This window comes from Malus sylvestris, chromosome 16, assembly GCF_916048215.2.
Source record: "Malus sylvestris chromosome 16, drMalSylv7.2, whole genome shotgun sequence".
In the NCBI taxonomy this organism is placed as follows: domain Eukaryota; kingdom Viridiplantae; phylum Streptophyta; class Magnoliopsida; order Rosales; family Rosaceae; genus Malus; species Malus sylvestris.
The window spans coordinates 27990927-28014198 of NC_062275.1; the positions used below are offsets into that span (position 1 = coordinate 27990927).

Below are 23272 nucleotides of genomic sequence, written 5' to 3' on the forward strand. Positions count from 1 at the left end.
GTGATTTGCTAACTAGACTACTCTGCGCTGGATTATGACTTGCCGATCTATGGGCGGTGGCTATAGGGGTAAGTGGGGTGGAGGGCAAGGAAAGGCGGGGAGGGCTGTTGCGGCTGGGAAAACGATGAGAGGGGTGGTGTGGGGAAGACAGAGAATGGGTTTTTTGTGGTGGGGAGCAAATGGAAATAAGTTAAATACTCTTTAATTATTTTTATATAGATAAATTTTGGTATATAAAATTAGTTTGATTAATTAGTATAAAAATAATTTATTTATATAAGGGCAATTTATTAATCAAGCTAGTTTTAATTTCGATTCCAGTGAATTAGTAAACAACTTATATGGAACCAACATCATTCTTCTCAAATTCCATACCGTTTTAGTAAACAACTTCAACAGAAATCTGATTCTGCTTCCACCTCATCCCAATTTCTCTTCAATTCAATTCGTCTCAATCTGATTATGGACGCGCCTTAGGTGTATTGTTTGACCATTTTAGCAAAAAAATAAAAAACCTGAAATTAGAACACTCCATATTTTGTTTGGACAAAGCGCATGATAAAGGAAAGCCTACCATCCGACGCTACAAACCCTCTTTCGCTCGTCTTCACTGTCTTTTATGTCGAACGCTTGGGAGGACACCAGTAAGGTTTTTCCATGCTGTTCTCCATTGAAGTTCGTAGGCCTCTGATTTTTAGGGTTGGTGCTTTGAAATTGCAGCTGACAAAATTATAGAGGAACTGAAAGTGGTCTCAAATGCTTGACTTGGCTGAAACCGAGCGGCACGGGAGCTGAATGCCCTGTAAGTGTTCACTCAGAGTTCACCGCTGATTTCCTTTGATTTCTTTTGATTTGTCCATGTTAGTTTTTTGTTGGGTCACTGAAGCTAGGGCCTTTGTTTTCCGGTAATTTAGTCTTACAATTGTGTTGATAAGGTTTTAGGGTTTAGAGAAGGCCAATTAGGACTAAAATTTTGGGGTTTTTCATGTCACTTTCTAGTTCTGGGCACCCTTGCGGTGGATATTGGTCACTGATATAACGATTTCTCCCATTATTTGGGGAAGAATTATAAGCAACATTTCATGGATGTGTGCCATTGAGAGTAGGAATTTTTAATATTCATGGTTAATGTTCAATTTATGTTTCAAAATTCGGGAACTTGTAGTGAAGTTTATAATATTTGAAGCAACGTATCAATTGTTACAACCCTGCAGAATGGGCATTGATTCTGGAACTCCTCCTAATTCACATATTGCATGTCAACACAAGAAACGAAGGGTTTCTCGGGACACTTGCTTTTCTTTGTCTGGAACTTTTAGCCATCTTGAAGCATATGTACCCTGTTTACCAACTTTAGAAGTAGTTGATTACTATACGCAGCCCTTTTTAAAGGATTTGGCTGCTTGAGAATATGCAGATCATGGTTTTTGTAGCCGAGTGTTGGACTTCATAGTTGGGAGACTTGGTTATGGCTCTGTCAAGTATCCTGGGAAGACTGACATAAGGTGTTTGGAATTAGATAATATTGTCAAGTTCCACAGATACGAGGTAATCGTATATAAAGATTAAGCTGTCACACCTTTGGTTGGCCAAGGCCTTAACAAGCCTATTGAAGTAACTTTGGTCCTGCAAACAAGACCATCAAATATTGACAAGAGACAAAAATATAATATTGTGAAAAAGTTGAGGTAGAGTGCGGAGGACAAGGAGCTCGCTTTATTTCGATTAATCTAGAAAGCGGGGAATGGAAATTCTTTGTTCACCATTTCAACAGATTTGGGTTGAATGAAGATGATGAAGAAGACATCATGATGGAAGATAGTGCTTCAGCTCAAGATCTTGTGGAAATGAACCATGGTGAGATTTCTGATGGTGATGAAGAAAGCCAAATGGATCTCATTGGAATTGTGCTTTCGCATTCTCTACTTGTACATCTTAGGCTTGACCCCGTAAAGATGGAAGAAATGAGAATGTTGATGTTCCATGATGAGGAAGAGGAGGTTGAGGATTTGAATCATATCCCTGTACAATATAATTCATCCTTTGCTTCTTCGAGGATGAGTCAAAGATCCACTCCACCAGCTGTGCGAAAAACCCCATTGGCATTGCTAGAGTACAAGCATGGTAGTTTTGACTCAAATTCTCTTGGAACCATTCTAATGGCCCAAGAAAATAAGGCCATGCCCCCTAAGACATTGAAAGAAGGTTTTAAGCTTGATCTTGATGCGTAAAATAACTAAACACACAAATTAAACCCTATTTGTGACAATTGTAGTAATGATGTAAGTAGGGATCGTTCTAACCGGGGATTAACTAGGGGTGCTAATCTAATATAAATTGATTCAAAAACACAAAAACTAAACTTAAAGACTCTAACAAGACTACTATAACTCAAAACAGTTTTGAAGCACTCAAACCTGCCTAAAACAATCAAATTGACTCAAAAAGAAACTCGAACTTGATTTGGACGAAATCCAAAGTGTTTATGACTCCAAATGCTTAATAACACACAATAAAACAGAATTGAATGACTAAGACTTAACAAAATATGGGGGAATTGTGTTTGGACGAAACTAATTTTAATTGGCAGATTGTAAGAAACAGATTGTAAGATAAAATTTTGATGAATCAATGGATGATGGAATAGCTAAGGGGTTCTTCTCCACACATGAAATATATGCAACGTAAATCAATTTCCAGTTATCAATTCAATAAGTTATGAACCTCGACACTCCAAGTTAATTAGGTCCGTTTAAATTAACCTTCAGATTTCCCTAGGATCATTGAATTGGATGAATATGCATCGCAAACAACTTATTCCTAACAAGTTCTCTATATGAACAACATGATAAAGACACAAGTTAGAATCATTACGTTCTTTGGAAATCATAAGCATCGACAAGGCATTTGTAACTATGAAAAGCATGATACTCTTGGCAGGAATCTACTTAACACGATCGTGACTAGCGACCTTCACTACTTGTGAATATAAATTCATAACAATTAGGTGAAACAAACTTATATCCTAGCACCAAATTCAAGCATGCAAATTAAGCGTGCACTCTCAATCAACATACAAGAATAAGTTCTAAATCAAATGGTTAAGCAAATTGTATTCACAACTTATGTAACAATAACTGGAAGTAATCAACTCATTTCACATATATAATCATGGTTTTGAATACACCCTTAGCCAAAAACAAAATTAGCCAATCATACTTAAAGCAAAACAAAGATTATATGAATTAGACATTGAAATATAAGATAGAAAACACCTAAAATCGTTCAACAACTCAGAATGAATAGCCAAACAGTCGTAGTTAATCTGTCGCCTTCCTTGCTTGCGGCAGATTGGGTTGTGAAGATGTTTTGGGTAGTTTTATGGTGTAAAATGGATGGGGAATGGTATGGAGAGGTTTAGGGTGAGTGTGGAGGAGTGTTTGATGGTTGGAGGATGGTAGAGAACTCGGCAAAGAGGGTGGAAGAAGGTGGAGTGGCTGTTATGTTTTTTGGGCACGGGAATGGTGTTTTTGGGGTGTTTTGCTGCCTAGGGTGAGTATGGACGAATTTTCTGTGATGAATGATGAATATGGGAGAGAGTGATCTCTTGGCCAATGGGTGTAAACATGTATATATAGGCCCCAAAAACCCTAGAGAATCAGGTTAGGCAATGGATGAAATGCACAGCAAGGAGGGTGAATTTGTGGTGTGCAATGGTCCAAGGATTAAAATGAAGTAATGATGCAAAGTATGGAGGGTAAAATGGAGTGGTATTTCAGCTAGGGAGCATGAATGATTGTGTACATTGCATAGAAATGAAAAGGGGAGGTGAAATGTTTCAGAAATTAGTCAAAGGTGCAGCAACATGTGTTGCACACGGCATAGGATCCTAAAGGTGGCTGATGGAGCATCAATTGGTGCATGTAATGGTTGTGAAAGTTGTGTGAAATCTGATGGGTGAAGGGAACAAGAGGTATGCAGCAATTGAGTGTAATAATTGAGTGTATTGAGGCATGAAATCAGAAATATTGTAGGGGACAAGGGTGATTAAGCATGGCATGGGAATCGAAAGGGAATACAATGGGTTTGCATGGCAAGGGGTGTGAATTTTGGAGTGACACCCTATTGTGGCTGAGTTCTTTATCCTTTGCACAATAATTCTTCACATTCTTAGCCTCATTAGTCTTCAATTTCGTCCATCCACTTTGCTCCATGCATTTGCTATCCATCCAAACCCGAAACTGCTCCAAAGGCCTCAAAAATGCATCTTCTTGCATACTTTGTCCTTAGAATCTGAAAACACACAAAAATGACTTTAAACACTAAAATAACTAAGAAAACACAACGTAAATGCGTAAGAACAAGCTAACTAAGTCGCATAAATATGCTCCTATCAAATTCCCCCACACTTAGCTTTTGCTAGTCCTCGAGCAAAACAAAATAACTAAACAAAACAAAACCAACAAAACGAACAAAACCCAACCTAAACCTTCCAACGTTTGCCTCAGGGATTTCCAATGCACATGACATGTTAAAAATTGTCATCCCCACAGATTTTAGTTGTCTTCACACTTAAGCACATACTTAATCATAGTCACCACTTACTAGTTCACATTTAAGCAATTAAAACAATGTTTTGAATGTAGTAACATGCCTTAGAGAATTTGCTCAAGTCCTTACAAGATATTCACTCAATTTTCACTCAGATTTTCTAATTACACACCCTATACTAGTTATATGTGAGAAGATTGATGTAAACATGAAAACGAACGCTCACATATATGTATTACAAAGAAAGTGATTTCTGGAGCATGTTTAGATATGATCTCATGAATGGAAAGCTACTACTTAGATGCGAGAACCAGTGATACCATATGCTCATACCAAATTCAAACTCCACAAATTGAAACACATAACACTCAAGATTGAAGTCAAAGGTTGTAACGGGGCTTGGGGTGTTGGCTAACAAATGAAAGTAAGGGAAAACAACCGTTCTTAAAGCAATAGCAAATAAAGTAATGAACTTGAACTTAGAATTCACTTAGATTGCAGGAATCAACTTTTAGACATAAGGGAAAGATTTAAACAACTCTTTAGGGTCAAATTCAACTTTTTTGTTTTTTTTTTTTTATAGCACGAATTTTTTTTTTCTTTTCTTTTCTTTCCACCCGTGCCTATGGCACACTACTTACATGAGAAACACTTCCCCCACACTTGTTTTCTGCCAAACATTACTCAAAAGGAATTCAATTTGAATCATGCTTTACTATGCTTTAAGAACAAGGGTATGGATGGTCCTAATCTAGGCTAGGTGAGGATAACATGGGTTCACAAAGAACGTAGGCTAACAAGGCTCAATGGGGTTAACTTAAACAAATAATGAAGTAGGATACATGGCAATTTGGCTTTGGTGGTGGTAACTACACAACTTCATCTTGAATATGTGTTATGCAAATCAATATCATGCTTTGAATGAAATGGGCATGAGTTCTAGCATTTGGAACTAAATGATGAAACGCCTTCTAAGTAGTAACCAAGCAAAGAATAATGAGATCATGCAACGACTTAGAAAACAATAATGCACAAATTTTAATTCTCCAAATAAACGTTTAGGCTCAAGTCTCACAGGGTTGTAGCGTTTGTTTGAGTTCCTTCCTTCAAGCATGTTACAAAAACTAATTTTTTTCTTTATGATTGCATGTGAATTCATAAATTATAACCACAACCAGGCATACACCAAAGAGTAAATCAAATGTTCATCCATGTTTATAAATTTCTTTAACAGCCATGCAATTACAAACCGAATCCTCATCATTGTGTTGGAAGGTACCCTAGACACAAACACACAAAAATGACTCAAAACACTCTTTTTAGGTTTTTCAAAACACATGAATTTCAAATTTTTATGTGATTTTCGGAGTTTTATGTCAATACACACTAAAACACACCAAAGCTGCTTAAAAACACTTAAAAACAGCAAGAACAAGTCTATAAGTTATGGGTAGTAAAATCCCACGAATTTGCATCAAAAACACTTAGTTACCCCCCCACACTTAAATCAAACATTGTCCTCAATGTTTCAAGCTTAAAATCTCACAAAAAAAACAAGCAAATAAACAAACAACAAATAAACATGACAAGTACAGCAAAGTAAACAAAAATAGATAGAGTAGAGTTTAAGAACGCAAATCTGGTTTTGGAGATAGATGATCTTGTTGACTTTACACAGCTTTGATCTCGAACTGGTTTGGAATTCTGAGCGAGGAATATCAGAGTTCCTTGGTTGTGCAGTCTGCATTCTTCTCTGCTTGTTTTTTCTGCACGGCAAGCAGACACGAGGTAGAGGTGTTGGTCTGTTTCTTTCTTCAATCTTTCCAAGTGCCCACCTCTTGCTTTCTTTCTCCTTGTCCCTAGCTGAGGATGAATTGGCAAATTGTCTCCACATGCTTCGAGGTATCATTTTCACTTCCCTTATGATGCGGTAGACGAAGCAAAAACATAAGATGATGAAGATGAGTACTCGAGAGCAAGGCTAGGTAAGCAATCAGGAAGGGGTTCCAGGCAGTTGGTTCTAGATCGGAAGATGGATACCAAGTGCTGGCTGATTACTCGCTTTCTCCTCGTCCCTAAAACAAAGACAAAGAGAAGGACAGGGAGAAAGCATAATATGAGATACTCTTGCTTTCAACCTTCATGATATGAAATACTTTTGCTCTGGATGGGTTGTTCGCAGGAGTATCCCAAGGAATGAGGAATACAGAGTGACTCGAGAGGGTTTGTTGGAAAGCCATTTCAGAGAGGATGAGAGGTTAAGTGAGGCTGAAAATTGGGTGAGGCTGCCTCACTATGAAGTTCAACATTTATAGAATTTTTTTAATGGCTGGGAAGGCATTGTTCCATTACTCGTGTCGGCAAGCCTGGGATAATTTAACAGTAGACTTCACGTGTATTCCGTTTCTCCAGAAATCTTCGACAGATTGCGCGTGATTTACGCAACGCAGATGTGCAATTGACAGATGCTGACACGTCTTGATAAAGCAGAGGCCTTTTTAATATCTGGAATTTGCGCTTCGAGTTCTGAGCTTCGTTGAGGGCAGAGATTGCATGTGACAAGTGCGGACAAATCTAGAAAATGAAGATTGGCTCGTATTTTCAAGCCCAACTTTTGAGAAAGCGAGTGCCTCCTTGATAACTGGAATCGGCCTCATCGAGTGCTGTTTTTTATAGAGGTGCGTAGTTCATTTCTAAGTGCATTGAAATTCTGCTTGTAAAACTCCCCCTTGCACTTCTAACCTCTAGATTTAGCCCATCTCTTCTTTCTCCAAAACCTCTGAAATATGTCTGGCCCTTCCGACCGTCGTTTTGACTTAAACTTCCATGAGGAGGCGGCCCCACCTTCTCCAGATAACATATGGCGCCCATCCTTCATATCTCTTACTGGTCTTGTTACCGTTGGAGACTCGGTGATGAAAAATGACATGACCGCTGCGGTGGTGGCTCGGAACATTGTCACTCCCAAAGATACCAGGCTACTTTCCAGACGATCTGATGATTTGGCTGTTAAGGATTCTCTGGCTCTCAGTGTGCAGTGCGCAGGTTCTGTGTCCAATCTGGCCCAACGTCTATTTGCTCGAACCCGTCAAGTTGAATCACTGATGGCTGAAGTGATGAGTCTCAAGCAGGAGATCAAAGGCATTAAGCAAGAGAATAAGCAGTTGCACAGGCTAGGGCATGATTATGCTACAAACATGAAGAGGAAGATTGATCAGATGCAAGATTCTGATAGTCAAATTGCTCTTGATCATCAGAGGTTCGTGGGGTTGTTTCAACAGCCTACGCCTTCGACTTCGGGGGCTGTACCGCGGAGTGAAGCTCCAAATGATCAAAATCCACTACCTCCTCCTTCTGTGGCTCAGCCGACTGCTGAGGTTCCGCCGACTGCTGAGGTTCCACCCAACTAGCCTTTGTGAAGGCCTCCTCTTGTATTATGTTGTGTTTCTTTATTTCCCAGTTTCCTGTTCATTTCCATGAAGTTTAATGTTAAAATCTTTTGCATATTTGTTAATGTTTCAAAATAGAAAACCATACCCAAAAATAATTAAACAACAAAAATGACAATCATGGCAAAATAAAAATGCAGAAAAGGGAAGGTTTTTAGAAACGCAAAACTGATTGTCGAGCGATTCATAGATCTTCCTTTTTTTTTTAATACTTGGGTTGCCTCCCAAGAAGCGCTTTCTTTAACGTCTTCCAGCCGGATGATGCCACATTGATCAACCTTCATGTGTACCCATGGCATAGTGGGTTGTCTCCTCCATATCATGTTCTACAAAGCTCTCGTAGTAAGGCTTCACTCGATGCCCATTCACCTTGAACTCTTGACCTGTTTTGAAACTACGAACTTGGACTGCACCATGAGGAAAAATATTAGTAATAACAAAGGGTCCAATCCAACGTGAACGTAGCTTACCCGAAAATAGACGAAGACGAGAATTAAACAACAACACTTTTTGTCCAACAGAGAAGGACTTGGTGCGAATCATCTTGTCATGAAAGGCCTTCGTCTTTTCCTTGTAAAGTCGAGCATTCTTGTAAGCTTCATTCTGTATTTCCTCAAGTTCATTCAATTGAAGCTTACGATGAATTCCCGCCTCATCTACATCCATGTTGAACTTCCTCACAGCCCAATGGGCCTTGTGCTCCAACTCCACAGGTAAGTGACATGGTTTTCCATACACAAGCCGAAAGGGGGACATTCCTATGGGTGTTTTGTAGGCGGTCCTATAAGCCCACAATGCATCTTCTAACCTCAAGCTTCAATCTTTTCTTGTTGGCCCAACTGTCTTCTCCAGAATCTGTTTTATCTCCTGATTCGACACCTCGGCTTGCCCGCTTGTTTGAGGATGATAGGGAGTCGAAACCCTATGTGTAACATTGTACTTCTTAAGCAGTGCCTCGATTGTGCAATTACAAAAATGTGAACCTCCATCACTTATAAGAACTCGAGGCATTCCAAACCTAGCAAAAATGTTAGACTTCACAAATTCTGCAACCACTTTGGAATCGTTAGTCCGGGTGGCTTTTGCTTCCACCCATTTGGAAACATAATCCACCGCCAACAAGATATAGAGAAAACCATGTGATGACGGAAAAGGACCCATAAAATTAATTCCCCACACATCAAATATTTCAACAGAAAGTATAGGGTTTTGTGGCATTTGATCCTTAGCACTTATATTACCCATTCGTTGACAACGATCACATGTAAGGCAAAATGTCCTAGCATCCCTAAAAATGGTTGGCCAATAAAACCCACATTCTAAGACTTTGAGGGCAGTGCGTTGGGTGCCAAAATGTCCCCCACATGCATATGAATGACAGAATGTTAAAATAGATTGAAACTCAGATTCATTCACACAACAGTGTACAATCTGACCGGGACAAAATTTCCAAAGGTATGGATAATCCCAAACATAAAACCTAACATCCTTTTTAAGCTTATCACGTTGATTCCTATTAAGTGTGCTGGGGATATGTTTAGACACTAGGAAGTTCACCAAATCTGCATACCAAGGCTCACTTACCTGAATAGACATTAATTGCTCATCGGCGAAGGTTTCAGAAATTGGCGATGCTTCCTCATGCACCATTCGACTTAGGTGGTCAGCCACCACATTCTCCACGCCCTTCTTATCCCGAATCTCAATGTCAAACTCTTGTAGAAGCAACATCCATCGAATTAGTCTAGGCTTGGCCTCATTTTTCGTGAGCATTTACTTGAGAGCTGCATGATCAGTAAAAATAATAACTTTAGTACCAAGTAAGTATGATCGGAACTTATCTAATGCAAATACCACAACAAGTAATTCTTTTTCAGTGGTGGAGTAATTTAATTGAGCATCATTTAGTGTCCTAGAGGCATAATAAATAACATAAGGTTGTTTGTTCTTTCGCTGCCCCAAAACAGCATCAATCTCATAGTCCGAAGCATCGCACATCAACTCGAATGGAAGGCTCCAATCTGGAGGTGTGATAATGGGAGCCGAAGTAAGAGCTTCTTTTAATTGCTTGAATGTCGTGGAGCATGCATCATCAAACTCGAAAGCCACCTCTTTTTGAAGCAATCGGCATAGTGGTTGTGCAATCTTGGAGAAATCCTTTATGAAACGCCAATAAAAACCTGCGTGACCAAGAAACGAACGAACCTCTCTAACCGAAGTTGGAGAGGGTAAGTGACGAACAAGGTCTACCTTAGATTTATCCACTTCAATGCCTTCTTCAGAAATAATATGTCCTAGAACAATACCTTGCTTAACCATAAAGTGACATTTTTCCCAATTAAGCACAAGATTCGTTTCAACACAACGTTTCAAAATTAAGGTCAGATTACTCAAGCAATGATCAAATGAATTACCAAACACACTAAAATCATCCATGAATATCTCAATAATTTTCTCCACATAATCAGAAAAGATACTCACCATGCATCGTTGAAATGTGGCAGGGGCATTGCACAAACCAAATGGCATGCGCCTGTATGCAAAGGTGCCAAAAGGGCACGTGAACGTTGTCTTTTCTTGGTCCTCCGGAGCTATCACAATTTGGTTATATCCAGAATATCCATCAAGAAAGCAATAAAATTGATAACCGGCTAACCTTTCTAACATTTGGTCCAGGAATGGCAACGGAAAGTGATCCTTCCTTGTCATGGCATTTAACTTCCTGTAATCAATACAAACACGCCAACCGGTCACCACACAAGTGGGTACAAGCTCTTGTTCTTCATTCTTCACCACCGTGACTCCGGACTTCTTAGGAACAACCTTCACGGGAGACACCCAACGACTATCAGAAATAGGGTATATAACACCACAATCAAGCAATTTTATAACCTCCTTCTTTACTACTTCCAACATGGGTGGATTAAGGCGACGTTGAGCCTCCCGAGATGGCTTAGCTCCCTCATCCAAAGGGATGCGATGCATGCACGTGGTGGGACTAATGCCTTTGATATCCGCCAAGGTCCATCCAATGGCATATTTGTGCTCCTTTAACACCCTTATCAACTTGTCTTCTTCTTGGGCCGTGAGTGAGCTAGATATGATGGCGGGTAATGTCTGATCTTCTCCCAAGAAAACATACTTCAAGTGACAAGGTAATGGCTTCAACTCCAGTGTAGGTGGCTGCACAATTGATGGAAGTAACTTGTTAGCCAAAACCGAATCTAAAATTAAGAGTGGAGACTTACCAGATTGTGAGGGTAACGATGCGAGGGCCGCAACCATTTCAAATACTTCACCAAAAGGAGGCACGGCAATATGATCAGATTCCATGCCGTGGGTTGCAAGGATTCCCCTACCCTAATTTCTTGCTCCTATGTCGTGCACTAAGGCTATTTCAAGTGCATCGTCGTTCATTCGATCCAAATGTACCTGTGCCAAAGAATCAAAAATGTCAATAGCAAAACAAGAATGGTCCTCAATTGGATATTTAATGGTTTCAGAAAGATTAAAACGAATAATGTCCCCATCAAACTCCATGGTCAATGTTCCCATGAACACGTCTATCTTTGTTCTCGCTGTCTTCATGAATGGTCGGCCTAGCAAGATTGGCAATGATGGAGCATGGCTCGAATCCTCCATTTCTAAGACATAAAAATATGCAGGAAAGATAAGATGATTGACCTGCACTAAAACATCCTCAAGGACTCCCTTGGGATATGCGTTAGAACGATCGGCCAATTGAATTATAACACCATCCTGTTTTAACTCACCAAGATTCATTGATGCATAAATGGAATATGGCATAACATTAATAGAAGCACCTAGATCTAACATGCATTGTTCAAATCTAGTGTTTCCAATTATGCATGGGATAGTAAAGCTTCCTGGATCCTTACACTTTGGAGGTAACTTTCGTTGCAAAACCGCGGATACATTTTCACTTACTTTCACAACTTCTTTAGTTGAAATTCTTTTCCTAGTTGTGCATAACTCTTTCAAAAACTTTGCATACATGGGCACTTGCTTAATAGCATCAAGTAAAGGAATGTTTACTTGGACTTTTCGAAAGGTATCCAAAATGTCCTTTTCGCTTTCTTCCTTCTTCGATTGTGCAAATCTACGAGGGAAAGGAACATTGGGCAGATTAGTGTTCGAAATCACAACATTTGGGACAATCTTACCTGAGGTGGACGGATGGGAGGTCTTAGATGGCTGCGGCATGGGTGATGGTACCCTTGCCGTAGGGTAGGTGTTCTCCTCTTCTTCGAGTTGTATCTTTTCATCTTCCTTATTTCTCACATCTTTTCCACTTCGTAGTGTGATAGCCTTTGCAGATTCAAAACCACCCTTTGGATTAACCATCGTAGTGCTTGGTAACTTACCATTTTCACGGACTTGCCCCAAAAATTCAGCCATTTGGCCCATTTGCTTCTTCAGCTCATTAACCTCCTTTGCTTGGTTCTGCATTCCCTGTGCCATGGTGGTTAGTAACTGATATGTTTTATCATCATTCATAGACATACCTGGGTTGGTTTGGGATGATTGTGCTTGAGGAGGTGGTTGTGGTGCCATTGGCCTTGGAAAGAAACCCGGGGGTTGTCGAAATCCACTTTGTTGGCCATATTGTGGTGCATCTCTCCATCTGAAATTGGGGTGGTCACGCCATCCCGGATTGTATGTATTGGAGAAAGGATCACCCCTTGGTTGGTTTTGATTCCCATAACCCACAACATTTGCAGATTCCCACCCTCCATTCTCAATTAATTGAGGGCATTGATCAGATTGGTGTCCTTGAATGGAGTATACACTACAGATTGTAGTTCCTTGCGCTTTGGGGCCTTCAACAAACTGCGATAACATAGACGTAAGGTTAACCATTTGGGATTGTAACTCAGAAATAGAACTTACCTCATTTACATGATGTGGTCGTGGGGTGTCTCTTTGCCCAACACCTTCATATTGTTGTGCATTGAGTGCTCAATTAGCAATGAGAGTTTTGGCATCCTTAGGTGTCTTGTCCACTAGAGCTCCTCCCGCGGATACATCCAACATTTGCCGTTCAAGTGGTAAAAGACCTTTGTAAAAGTATTGAAGAAGTAGCTCCTCCTTCATCTGATGCTGTGGACAAGAAGCAACAAGTGATTTAAATCGTTCATAATAAGATGGAAAAGATTCACCTTGGCTTTGCTGAATTCCACTAATCTTCTTGCAAAGAAGAATGACTCGTGATGTCGGAAAGAACTTCTCTAAGAAGGCTCGCTTCATACTCTCCCATGATGTGACGGTTCCGGGAGCCAACTCATACAACCAATCCTTGGCCTTCTCCATCAAAGAAATGGGAAAAGCTTTCATCTTCAATATGTTGCTATCCACGTTCACCGGTGTCATACTTGAGCATACTACTTCGAATTCCTTTAAGTGCTTATTGGGGTCCTCCATTGATAACCCATGGAATTTGGGTATATGATGTAGCAAACTTGACTTCAACTCAAATTCAGCGGTCTTCTCAGGGTCTGCCGTAGGGTATTGGATGCAAAGAGGGGCTGCATTGGCCAAACCCGAGGTAGAAAGCTCCTTGATGGTTCGATTGTCTACTGCCATGGTTGGTACCTCCTCTTCAACCTCAACTTCTTGCTCTTCTAATTCAGGTTCGGGACTAGGAGGATTAGACTTTTGCAACCTCTTTTTCCTTCTCAAAGTCCTCTCAAAATCACTGTCAAAGTCGAAGATATGCTCACGAACAGGTTGTGAGCTGTGTGTCATAAACTAGTACCTACACACAAGAGCAAACAAAGTTAGTAACCAACTTAATAGACTCGGCACAAGTAAGGAAATAAGGTGCCTATACACGGCACAAAAACAAAACACACCCACAGTGCAAAATTAAAACAAAACAGAAACTAAACAATTTAAACAAGACTCAAGACAAGGGATTAGCGACTTTGTCAATCCCCGGTAACGGCGCCAAAATTTGATGCGTAAAATAACTAAACACACAAATTAAACCCTATTTGTGACAATTGTAGTAATGATGTAAGTAGAGATCGTTCTAACCGGGGATTAACTAGGGGTACTAATCTAATATAAATTGATTCAAAAACACAAAAACTAAACTTAAAGACTCTAACAAGACTACTATAACTCAAAACAGTTTTGAAGCACTCAAACCTGCCTAAAACAATCAAATTGACTCAAAAAGAAACTCGAACTTGATTTGGACGAAATCCAAAGTGTTTATGACTCCAAATGCTTAATAACACACAATAAAACAGAATTGAATGACTAAGACTTAACAAAATATGGGGGAATTGTGTTTGGACGAAACTAATTTTAATGGGCAGATTGTAAGAAACAGATTGTAAGATAAAATTTTGATGAATCAATGGATGATGGAATAGCTAAGGGGTTCTTCTCCACACATGAAATATATGCAACGTAAATCAATTTCCAGTTATCAATTCAATAAGTTATGAACCTCGACACTCCAAGTTAATTAGGTCCGCTTAAATTAACCTTCAGATTTCCCTAGGATCATTGAATTGGATGAATATGCATCGCAAACAACTTATTCCTAACAAGTTCTCTATATGAACAGCATGATAAAGACACAAGTTAGAATCATTACGTTCTTTGGAAATCATAAGCATCGACAAGGCATTTGTAACTATGAAAAGCATGATACTCTTGCCAGGAATCTACTTAACACGATCGTGACTAGCGACCTTCACTACTTGTGAATATAAATTCATAACAATTAGGTGAAACAAACTTATATCCTAGCACCAAATTCAAGCATGCAAATTAAGCGTGCACTCTCAATCAACATACAAGAATAAGTTCTAAATCAAATGGTTAAGCAAATTGTATTCACGACTTATGTAACAATAACTGGAAGTAATCAACTCATTTCACATATATAATCATGGTTTTGAATACACCCTTAGCCAAAAACAAAATTAGCCAATCATACTTAAAGCAAAACAAAGATTATATGAATTAGACATTGAAATATAAGATAGAAAACACCTAAAATCGTTCAACAACTCAGAATGAAGAGCCAAACAATCGTAGTGAATCTGTCCCCTTCCTTGCTTGCGGCAGATTGGGTTGTGAAGATGTTTTGGGTAGTTTTATGGTGTAGAATGGATGGGGAATGGTATGGAGAGGTTTAGGGTGAGTGTGGAGGAGTGTTTGATGGTTGGAGGATGGTAGAGAACTCGGCAAAGAGGGTGGAAGAAGGTGGAGTGGCTGTTATGTTTTTTGGGCACGGGAATGGTGTTTTTGGGGTGTTTTGCTGCCTAGGGTGAGTATGGACGAATTTTCTGTGATGAATGATGAATATGGGAGAGAGTGATCTCTTGGCCAAGGGTGTAAACATGTATATATAGGCCCCTAAGACCCTAGAGAATCAGGTTAGGCAATGGATGAAATGCACAGCAAGGAGGGTGAATTTGTGGTGTGCAATGGTCCAAGGATTAAAATGAAGTAATGATGCAAAGTATGGAGGGTAAAATGGAGTGGTATTTCAGCTAGGGAGCATGAATGATTGTGTACATTGCATAGAAATGAAAAGGGGAGGTGAAATGTTTCAGAAATTAGTCAAAGGTGCAGCAACATGTGTTGCACACGGCATAGGATCCTAAAGGTGGCTGATGGAGCATCAATTGGTGCATGTAATGGTTGTGAAAGTTGTGTGAAATCTGATGGGTGAAGGGAACAAGAGGTATGCAGCAATTGAGTGTAATAATTGAGTGTATTGAGGCATGAAATCAGAAATATTGTAGGGGACAAGGGTGATTAAGCATGGCATGGGAATCGAAAGGGAATACAATGGGTTTGCACGGCAAGGGGTGTGAATTTTGGAGTGACACCCTATTGTGGCTGAGTTCTTTATCCTTTGCACAATAATTCTTCACATTCTTAGCCTCATTAGTCTTCAATTTCGTCCATCCACTTTGCTCCATGCATTTGCTATCCATCCAAACCCGAAACTGCTCCAAAGGCCTCAAAAATGCATCTTCTTGCATACTTTGTCCTTAGAATATGAAAACACACAAAAATGACTTTAAACACTAAAATAACTAAGAAAACACAACGTAAATGCGTAAGAACAAGCTAACTAAGTCGCATAAATATGCTCCTATCAGATCTCAAGCATGAAACACCAGTAACCAGAAAACATTCTCGCAACATAATTGATATTGGTCTATTTATGGGTAGGTCATTTCGTGTAGGATAGGGCCCAAATGGAACCCTTGTCCATGCTGGAACACCATTTGGGAGTAACGGTTCTCCAATGATGTTATCATCCATAATCAATATAGAGAAGGTTGTTATTGACAGTGTTGTTTGAGATGAAAACAACAAAGTTAGGGAGGAACTTGTTAACATGGCTATTGATTCTCCTTTAGATCTTCACAAGGGAATATCTCATCAGACAAAGGAGATTGAAGTTGGATCATTCAACTTAAGGCTTCAAAAGCTTGTCTCCAACTGCCTGATGCTTCCACATATTTGTAGAAGCTATGTAGATATTATTGACAAGTAGCTGGAAGTTCCTAGCCTATCTTCCTTTGCACGTTTGGTTTTGACACACCAAATAATGATTTGGGAGTTGATCAAAGTTCTCTTTGCTGATAGGGAAAATGGTGGAAAATTGAAATCTTTGGGTGCTGATAGTGAGGAAGAAATGGTTCAAGATGTGAATGAAGCTTCTCAACAAGTAGACCCGGAAGCTTTACCTCTTATTTGGAGGGCAGAGTTTAGCTATTGGTTGCAAGAGAATGTTTCCCATCAAGTACAAGAAAAGACAAGCTTCTTGAATGAGTCCAGTTATCTAGAATATATATTGTTACTTTTGAGTGGGCGTCAATTGGATGCTGCTGTGGAACTTGCTGCTTCTCAGGGAGACGTGAGATTGGCTTGTTTGTTGAGTCAGGCATGTAAGTCCATAGTCAATCGTACTGATGTTGCCCAACAACTTAATTGTTGGAGGATCAATAGGCTCGATTTCGACTTCATTGAGAAAAACAGGATAAGGCTCTATGAGTTGTTTGCTGGTAATATCCATGGTGCTTTTCATGATGTTAACGTTGATTTGAAGAGGTTTCCAAGGTTGTTTATATGGTATCATTTAGAACCTAGCACTTCACTGCCTACGATTTTTCACACCTATCAACATCTTCTTGATGATGGTAAAGCTCCATACCCAGTTACAGTCTACATTGATGAAGGACTGGTAGAGGAGGCTGGGAATTTGAATGCGGCAAAATGTTATGATCTATCTTATTATCTAATGCTGCTTCATGCCAGTGAAGAAAGTAAAGTTGGCTTTCTGAAGCCCATGTTTAGTGCCTTCTCGTCAACACACAATCCACTGGATTACCATATGATATGGCATCAGCGTGCAGTGTTAGAAGCAGTTGGTGCTATCAGCTCTAAGGATCTTCATGTTCTTGACATGAGATTTTTTTCCCAACTATTGTGCCTTGGGCAATGTCATTAGGCCATGTATGTGGTCCTTCACATGCCCCAGTCTGAAGATTTTCCATATGTCCATTCTAATCTTATTTGGGAAATCTTGTTCCAATATTGTGAATCCTGGAGTTCACAAGAATCACAATGCCAAGCGATTGTAAACTTGGGTATTCCTAAGGCATGGCTTCATGAGGCTATGGTATGTCATATATTCTCATTTTACCGATTCCTCATATATTCTCATTTTATTGATTCCTCATATATTCTCATTTTACTGATTCAATGTGTAATTGTAATTGTATACAAAAATTTATTTTGATGTTCTATCTTAACATACTTGGAACATAAATCATGTTTATCAAAAAACAGTGAGCTTAGTAGCTTATTGACAATGACTGACCATATATTCACTTTGAAACCCTATTCAAGTTCGAAATGGTTTGTTATTACTTTCATTTTAAAACTTCTTTTTTTTTCATTTTAAGTCTTTTTCATCTTATTGGAAATCTTATGAGGATCCATTTGGATGCAAGGATTTAAGACGAGATATTTGGATTTGAGTTGTCAATGTAAATTGCTTATTTGGGGTTTTTAAAAAGTATTAATCTCTTATGCCCATGATATTTACAAATAAATTTGATCATATAAAAAAATGTGGGATTGCAAACAAATCCTTTTCTCTTGAATATTCCAAAAATCCTCTTTTTTAAATAAGTAAATGCATTATGGATTTTACTAACAATAAAAAAAACTAATATTTCTTTTTCCTACTTTTGAAATGCCATGCTTGACTCTCTCTTCTGTTTCAGGAACTTGGGAGACTTTCTTTGAGAAGAAAATTTGTTGGCTACCAGTATGCTGTTATTGACTTTTAATTTCTTTAGGATTACCAGGCATGTAACAAAGTAAGACAAACATTTTGGTATTTTGTTTTGGCTGTTAATTAATGCCTCCCCTTTTCTACTTCTAGGCACTGGGGTGAAGATTAATAAATCATAGAATTAAAAATCATATTACTCGAGCCTTGAATGCACAACAATACGAAGGAATTGGACAAAGAGACCCCCCCACGGCAACACCAAGTTCTCAATGGCCGAAATTCAATCTCAATTGGCTAATCTCACTGTTCTTGTGTCACAGGTTGTGGAATGATCAAAAGTACAAAGAACAAGCATTATGGCGTGTGCTCTATACAAGGACATCTCAATGATCAATGCCCTCAGTTGATACAGAATGGGGGATGGGAAAGTGCCAATGTCATAGGTTATCAAAACCAAAATTAACCAAGGAATGATCCATACTCTAACACTTACAATCCGGGCTGGAGAGATCACCCAAATATGAAGTGGAGGGAGCCTCAACAAGCTCCACAATAAGGGGGATATAGACAGCCACCTCCGGGACTCTATCAAAGGCCATTCGCACCAATTCAACCTCAACCACAATCTGCCCAATCAAACTCAGGTTCGTCATTGGATAATGATAAACTTCTTCAATTACTAACTTCATTGATGAAGGGCCAACAAAATCAAGCCAAGGAGATGAGCGAAGTGAAGAAGCAACTTGGGCAGATGTTAAAGTTCATGGGGCAGTTTAGAGAAAAAGGCAAACTACCTAGTTCAACCATTGTCAATCCGAAGGGAGGTTTTGAAACCGCCAAGGCAATCACGTTAATAAGTGGCAAGGAGTTTGGAATCAACCCACAAACATCCAAATCAAGCCAAAAGCAAGAAGAAAAGATGCTGCTTTAAAGAAGAAGAAATGGACAAACCCACAGTAAGGGTTGAACAACCCTTGCTGCAGCCACCTAAGCCTTCCACACTATCCAATTTAGGTAAGGTTGTCTCAAATTCGATTATTTCTAACCCTATTCCACCAAATGTGCCTTTTCCTAGTAGGTTCAAGCAATCTAAGAAAGAAAAGAATAAAAAACACATTCTAGAAACCTTCAAGAAAGTACAAGTCAATATCCCACTCCTTGATGCAATCAAGCAAGTTCCAAAGTACGCTAAATTTTTGAAAGAGCTTTGCATAACAAGGAAGAGGATTTCGAACAAAGAAGTGGTACGGGTAAGTGAGAATGTTTCAGCAGTTTTACAAAGGAATGGTATGCAAAGATCCAGGTAGTTTCACAATCCCTTGTGTTATTGGAAATACTAAGTTTAAACATGCTATGCTAGACTTAGGTGCTTCTATTAATGTCATGCCATATTCTATCTATGCATATATGAACCTAGGAGAGCTTAAAAATGATGGGGTTATTATTCAAATAGTTGATCGTTCTAATGCATAACCGAAAAAAGTTTTGGAGAATGTTTTGGTGCAGGTTAACCACTTGATATTTCCAGCAGATTTTTATGTACTTGACATGGAAGATTCGACTGATTCTACACCATTGCCAATCCTACTTGGGAGGCTATTCATGAAAATAGCCTACACCAAGATAGATGTGTTCAAGGGGACGTTGACAATGAAATTTGATTGCGAGATTATGATTTTAACATTTTTGAAGCTATAAGGTATCCTAAAGACGATCATTCTTGTTTTTCTATTAATCTATTTGATTTGTTGGCGCAGGAATATCTTGACTCCTTGGAGAGGGATCCCCTTGAAACAACCATTGCTGAAGGAAGGGGACTTAAATCTAAAGTGGCCAAGCCTACTTGTGCAGAAATTGGCGAGATGGTAGCTGCCCTTGAGTCTTTGCCACAACATATTGGTACGCCTCCAATCCCAATTCCAATTCCCGTTTCTACTAATAAGTTGTTACCCTCAGTGATTCAGGCACCCTCCCTCGAGCTTAAACCATTACCAAATCATTTGAAGTACATTTTCTTTGGAGATAAAGAGACGTTGCCGGTCATAGTTTCTTCATCACTCACAGCAATGGATGAGAAATTGGTTCGGGTGTTGAAAGAGTACAAAACAACTATTGGATGGACCTTGGCCGACATTAAAGGAATTAGCCTACAACATGCATGCATCGCATACTTCTAAAGGAGGGGGCTAAACCAACTTGAGAGGCTCAACCTCAACTCAACCCTTCAATGATGGAAGTTGTGAAAAAAGAGATTATCAAGCTTCTTGATTGTGGAGTGATTTATCCAATTTAAGATAGCCGTTGGGTTTCATTGGTTCAAGTTGTTCCAAAGAAATCTGGAGTCACTGTGGTGAAGAATGCAGAGAATGAACTTGTGCCCACTCGTATCCAAACAGGTTGGAGAGTTTGCATTGACTATAGGAAGCTCAATGCCACCACAAGGAAAGATCACTTCCCTTTGCCATTCATTGATCAAATGCTTGAAAGGTTAGCTGGTCATTCTTTTTATTGCTTTCTTGATGGTTATTCGGGAAATAATCAAATTGTTATAGCTCAAGATGATCAAGAAAATACTACTTTTACTTGTCAATTTGGTACTTTTGCTTATCGTCGAATGCCATTCGATTTATGTAATGCACCAACCACATTTCAAAGATGCATGGTAAGTATCTTTTTAGATTTTGTTGAGAAGATTATTGAAGTTTTCATAAATGATTTTAGTGTTTTTGGTGATTCGTTTGATGATTGTTTAGAAAAATGTCACTTTATGGTAAAACAAGGCATAGTTTTAGGTCACATAGTTTCAGAGAAGGGAATAAAGGTTGTCAAATTGAAAATAGATCTTGTACGCTACTTACACTCTCCCATTTCGGTGAGAAAGGTTCGTTCTTTTCTTGGACATGCAGGATTCTATAGGCGATTCATCAAAGATTTTTCAAAGATTTCCCAACCCCTTTGCCGACTTCTACAAAAGGATGTGACATTTAAATTCGACGATGAATGTGAGAAGGCCTTCAATCACCTCAAAGAGATGCTAACTTCTGCCCCATCATAGTTCCACCAGATTGGAGTCTTCCGTTCGAGCTTATGTACGATGCTTCAGATTATGCATCCCGGACCTTGAATGTTGCACAATTGAATTACTCCACCACTGAAAAAGAACTTCTTGCTGTTGTGTTTGCTTTAGATAAGTTTTGTTTGTATTTACTTGGTATTAAAGTTATAATTTACTTTGATCATACAGCTTTGAAGTACTTACTCATAAAGAAAGAAGCTAAGCCAATACTTATTCACTGGATGCTTCTCCTTCAAGAGTTCGATATCGAAATCCGGGACAAGAAAGGAAGTGAAAACTTGGTGGCTGACCACTTGAGCCGTTTGGTACATGATAAGGACCCCGTACCCATCCTAGAAGCATTCCCAGATGAGCAGCTGTTGTCCATTGAGGTAAGTGTGCCATGGTATGCCGATTTAGTAAACTATTTGGTGTCTAAACAAGTTCCAAGCACCCTAAATAAGCACCAACGTGATAAACTTAAAAAAGATGCACGATTCTATGTGTGGGATGACCCATACTTGTGGAAATATTGCCCTGATCAGATTCTTCGTAGGTGTGTGCATGATTCAGAATTTAATTCAATTTTAACTTTCTGTCACACTTATGCATGTGGGGGTCATTTTGGTACACAACGCACAACACTTAAGGTTTTAGAATGTGGATTTTATTGGCCTACTATCTTTAAGAATGCTAGAACTTTTTGTATAACTTGTGATCATTGTCAAAAAATGGGCAATATAGGTGTAAAAGATCAAATGCCGCAAACCCCTATCTTTTCTGTTGAGGTTTTTTATGTTTGGGGTGTCGATTTCATGGGTCCTTTTCCTTCTTCACATGGTCTCAATTATATTTTACTTCTTGTGGATTATGTGTCGAAATGGGTGGAAGCAAAAGCCACCCGTACTAATGATTCCAAAGTGGTTGCAAATTTTGTCAAAACTAACATATTTGCCAGATTTGGAATGCCAAGAGTACTTATAAGTGATGGGGGTTCCCATGTTTGCAATCGAACCATCGAGGCACTACTCAAGAAGTATAATGTAACACATAAGGTTTCGACACCTTATCACCCTCAAACAAGTGGGGCAAGCCGAAGTTTCCAACCGAGAAATCAAGCAAATTTTGGAGAAGACAGTTGGGCCAACTCGGAAATATTGGAGCTTGTGCTTGGATGATGCATTGTGGGCGTATCATACAGCCGACAAGACACCAATTGGGATGTCCCCATTTCAGCTCATCTATGGGAGACCATGCCATCTTTCGGTAGAATTGGAACATAGAGCGCATTAGGCAGTCAAAACATTCAATATAGACATAGATGTGGCTGGCATTCATAGGAAGTTGTAATTGAATGAGCTTGAGGAGATTAGGAATGAGGCTTATGAGAACGCTCATATTTACAAGGAGAAAATGAAGGTATTCCATGATAAGATGATTCGTAGCAAGACGTTTTTATAGGGCAGAAAGTGTTACTTTTCAACTCCCACCTTCGATTGTTTCCAATTAAGTTGCGTTATAAATGAATTGGTCCTTTTGTTGTTACTAATGTCTTTCCCTATGGTGCAGTCCAAATTCAAAGTTTAAAGACAGGACATGAATTCAAAGTGAACGACACTGTTTGAAGCCTTACTACGAGAATTTCGAAGAGCATGTCGTGGAGGATGTACCCCCCCCCCATGTCGTGGGCTCTAGTGAAGTTTAAATGGAGGTATCGTTCGACTGGAAGACGTTAAAGCAAGCGCTTCTTGGGAGGCAACCCATGCGTTCAAATAAAGAAGACCGAGGAATCTCCGGCTCCATAACCAGATTTGCGTTCTTGAACTCTGCTCCTTATTGCTTTTACTTTGCCATAATTGTCATCTTTGTTAGTTATGTTTTTTGTTTGCTTGCGTGTTAGTCTATGTTTGAAACATT

General features: G+C 39.3%; 1 pseudogene; it reads left to right on the forward strand.

Moving 5' to 3' along the window:
- The first annotated feature begins 1161 nt into the window (after nt 1-1161).
- LOC126609261 (nuclear pore complex protein NUP96-like) lies at nt 1162-22638 on the forward strand (annotated as a pseudogene).
- The last annotated feature ends 634 nt before the right edge of the window (nt 22639-23272 follow it).